The 4686-nt window shown below is 41.6% G+C and overlaps 1 long non-coding RNA gene across 1 annotated transcript; it reads right to left on the reverse strand.

The window, feature by feature from the left end:
* Positions 1 to 268: 268 nt before the first annotated feature.
* On the reverse strand, positions 269 to 2812 carry LOC131007782 (uncharacterized). The gene is made up of 2 exons (XR_009096278.1): positions 1056 to 2812; positions 269 to 978 (listed from the first exon to the last, which is right to left on the reverse strand). It is a non-coding gene; the product is annotated as an uncharacterized LOC131007782 (long non-coding RNA).
* Between the last annotated feature and the right edge of the window lie 1874 nt (positions 2813 to 4686).

The raw sequence follows: 4686 nt of genomic DNA on the forward strand, positions 1-4686 counted from the left end.
GTATGCCTTAAAATGATGACTTAGTCGCGCTGCGCAGGTTATCTAAATCAGTCCAGCACAGAATATTTGAGTTATTTCAGCGCAGGAACGTAGCCTAGAGAATATCTTAGATACATAGCTACGCGGAAATCTTGGGGTTCACTAAATCCATCATCTTATTAGGCAAGCTCATAAAAAAAAGAATATCTTAGAAACACTAAGAGGTGAGCCAATCCATTTTGGAAAAATCCTAAGAGGATGCCTATTACGATTTCATAAAAGCACGGAATAAGGATTTCAAAACATTAAGATCATAGTAGAATTGACAAACATCACAAATCCACTAGTACAAAATAAGGAAATTGTTTAACAAACCAACTACTAAGTTTTCTGAAAGTCTAAGAGTTACATCAGCAGAACCAGTTTAAACTACAATGAGAATTAGGTCTTCAACATCAAGGGCGGGGATGAGGAGGATTGTCCACGACTATCTCCTCCTCTGCCGTGCTGCGTTGATCATCCACTGGAGCATGGCCCAGAACTGCCCGAGCTGGGATGTCAGGAGCATGCGTAGATTCAGGCACTCTCGTAGGGGCCACAGCAGGGGGAGGAGGATAGAAGATACTTCCGCCAGGATAATTTCCACGAGGAGAGCGGACAACATTGTGGCGGAGGCGATCAAGGAGGGGAGTTCGAACAAAAGACTGCATGAGTTTAGGGTGATCGCATACGCTGTCAATAAATAAGCGCAGAGCTTTGTCCAGCACAGGCACCCACCACCTCGGGTGTCTGGGGTGCCGCAGAATTGATGCCGAGTAGCTGGTCAAGCTCCTTGTCGTTTATCTTATCAACGACCTCCTGTGGAGTATATCGGCTGCGCTGCTCAGAAGTAGCATCAACAAGGTCCAGCAGGATGCGGCATGCATCCACTACCAAGAACTTCATGCCCGGACCCAACACCCACAGCACCTCGGGAGTTTGACAGAAAGCTTCTAATGTCTGTATCAGAATAATTTGCAAAAACTAATGACCTTCCCTTGGGAGAAAATAACAAATTTTATACTCATGAATCCTACGTGCGAAAGCTTGGTTCTCCCTTTCCACGATGGCTTCCTTTAGTCTGTTCAGACGCTCTCCAAATTCCTCAGATGGAGAATGGTGGAGAGCATCAAATTCCTCAGCCTTGCTCTTAGTCACTCTCTCCAGCTCAGTACTAAGAGAATCCCTCTCCGCTATCACCCTAGCATTCTCCGTCTTTGACTGGCGTAGTTCCTCCTCCATATCGGTGCATTTTCCCAGCGCCGCTAGAAGATCCCGCTCCTTAGCTTGGAGGGTAGACGCCGCCCTTACCAGATGGCGGGAGGCACTCTGCGCCGATCAAGTCTTGAAGAGCACGAGGACTGGGAGGCCCCAACTCGAGGACATCACCACCAGATTTCTTCTTGGAAGGATGAGAGTGGCTGGTGAGAAGCTCTTCGAAGGAGGAATCACCCTCCTCGAGGACCACCTGCACAGCCGGTGCAGCTTTCTTTTTTCTTCTTATAACTGGAAGAGGGAGTCTTCCGGGTCTTCCGGCGTTTACTGTCCAGAAGAGAGACATCGTCATCAGAGGCTTCCTCTTCGTCCATGAGATGGAGGTGATGAGGATCTTGAGCGGCTGAGGAAAAACGAGGCTGCCCTGGATCAAAAGATTCTGGGTCGACCCGTTGGACGGTGCAGACTCCCGCCTGTGCAGCTTTAGATTCTCCTTGTAGGAGAGAGTGAACAAAGGTAAAACCGACAACTTTGCCGTGCTTGGTTGTCTTCCACATACCTGCACAGGACGACATGATTAGAGGTACAATAGATCGATGAAACCCTGCGATTACACATCAATTATAAGAGAAAAATCAAGCAATCACAATTAAAATTATATCAACGGCTGAGGCGGGATATCTGGAAAATAGGCCTGCGCCGACAAGAACAGAAGGATAAGACACAAGTTTCACGACATCAAGTTCTTTTGATGTGTGGGCTGAATTTATGGCTTCAAGCAGATAGTACTCAGTATCGGATAGACGAACTTTAGGGGAGGGAGTTCGGTGTTAGAGGCGATGCCATTCCACCTCGGCTGTGCTGGCATAAGAGGCCCAGTCCCCATTTCTTACTTTAACAAAAAAATACTTATCATAAAATTTTTTATCGAGGGAGGTCAGACCCCTCCAAGAAACCCATCCTTTTTAAAATATGGGTTTTATGAAAAAGTTCTGCGCTATCGGTATAATTATTAGCTGCGCAAACGATATGAAGAATATAGGCTCGACGAAGGGAAGACGGTGAAATCTGGAAAAAAGAAATTTTCGAAACGCTCGCAAACATCGACAAAAAATTTGGAATGTGGCAAACGAAGCCCAGCGTCTATTTGATTCACCCACATAGGAATCGTATTGGGTGTTTGTTCTCTATCGGCGTCTGGCATATCGCCGTCCGGCAGTTGTATCCGAACCTTCAACTCCGGGTCAATAGGAGGGATGCGAAGGATTTGTCACATTTCGACCATCGTAGCAGCGTCAATGGTCGATCGAGGGAAACCGACGCAACTCATATCATCGTCTCGGTTTATTTGTTGCTAACGAGCCCCGACAGTCACCATAACGACATGAATGTATGTATATATATTCAAGGAAACCGAAGAAAATTTATATAAAAAATGGGAACGATTAGGGAAAGCAAGGAGAAGAGTGGAACCTAGTACCTCAAGGAGGGAGTTCTCGGGCGTACGGAAGGGGACGAAGTAGACAATGGTGGAGATCACAGGCAACAGAGAGAACCTAATAAAATTATTAATGGCAGACGTGAGAGAAAAGGGGAAGAAGAAGAGAGGAAGGCAGCATACAGATATATATAAGGGAATTTGAATGGGGAAGAGGAGGGAGTAATGAGGGTTGAAAATCGTGTGATTTGAAAGGAACGGCCCAAATCATCTCAAAAAAGGGCGGTTATAAATAGAGGGACAAGATTGCTCTGAATGCGAAAAATGAGGCGCAGGGAAGTCCAAGAGAGTATCCAAAAAGAAGAGGGGTGTTAGAACATTTAATGCGATAAGACAACATCAATATTGAGTCCCGCGACATAAGTTTGGCGGCGAAATACCTGCGCTGCAGTGCCTGCGCCGAAAAACCTGCGCTGATATAATCTATAGTGCTCGACCTACGAAAATTCATGATGTAATAACAAGCTCTATTAATTATATTAAAACTAGTAATGCGATAATTATTTATTGCATCTTTCAGCTAGGGATGTCAATGCAGCCCGAAACCCGTGGGCCGACCCGAATAACCCGACAAAATTAGAGGGTTAGGGTTGAAAAATCGCAACCCGAAAAAACCTCCAGCCCGATTAGCCCGCACCCGACTAACCCGGAACCCGATAGGGCTAGCCCGAAAACCCGATGGGCTGACGGAATTGTGACTGATGCATCCAGTTACAACTTCTGCTATGTTTAGATCTATGGTATTTGATTAAATATATATATGTAGCCTCATTAAAAAAAAGTGAAATTAATTAGTTAGAATATATATGTGTGTGTGTGCGCGCAATCTCATTAAAAAAAAGTGAAATTAATTACGGATTTTTTGTAGAAATTGATTATTAGTATCTCATTAGTTAGAAATTAATTATTAGTATCTCATTTTAAAGTGATACCAATTTTTTTTTTTTTTTTTTTTTTTTTTTTCTGTCAATGAGACGTGCATGGCAAATCCACTAATTATTTAGTAATAATCCAGATTGATTCTAGTGCATTGATACATGTTAAATTTTACTATCTCATTTTAATATAATTTTGTTTATGTAATCTTGAATATCTTATATTTTTGCATTTCATGCTTTGTTATATAATTTATATCTTTAATATCTATGTATATTTTATACATTATACATTAGATCATTAGGAATAATAAAATACAAATGATAATTTTATTTTTACGCCTTTAACCTGATTAGCCCGATGGGCTAGCCCGAAACCCGAAAGTTTAGGGTTAGGGTTGAAGATTTACAACCCGAAAAAATCTCCAACCCGATTAACCTGCACCCGACTAACCCGGAACCCGATAGGGCTAGCCCGAAAACCCGGTGGGCTAGCTCGATTGACATCCCTACTTTCAGCAATGAAACCCAGCGACGATCTATGATTGATTTCAGCTTATGATTGTGAGTCATATAATATTTGAAGCAGGGTTATTATTGTATTTACGTATGTTAGCTTCACGTGAGAAACCGCGATAAAGATTATTGAGCAGTCAATAATTTTTATTTCAAATTTATAACTGACTTAGCAAAATCATGTTATTTAGTAGAAATATTATTTATATTATTATTTATTATTATTATTATTATTATTACTTAAATCTTGAATTTGTTCCGACTTGTGAGACAAATTAAATCTACGGATTTAATTTAGATTTTAGTCCATGAATTAAATCTACGGATTCAATTTAGATTATTCTAGCAAAGCAGGGAATCAAATATAGAGCAGATACATCATCACACGTTACATACTACAGTTATATAAATTCCAAGACTAGATTTATTGCTTTTATTTACATTTCACTTTGCATTTTCTCAGCCAATGAAATTCCATCTTAGTTCCCCTAAATCAACACCTTTCCTACATTCCTATTACATACCTGCTGTATCATCAAAAGAGAAAAGAAAAGAAATAGGAGA

Source organism: Salvia miltiorrhiza, chromosome 2 (genome assembly GCF_028751815.1).
Source record: "Salvia miltiorrhiza cultivar Shanhuang (shh) chromosome 2, IMPLAD_Smil_shh, whole genome shotgun sequence".
NCBI classification, from domain to species: Eukaryota; Viridiplantae; Streptophyta; class Magnoliopsida; order Lamiales; family Lamiaceae; genus Salvia; species Salvia miltiorrhiza.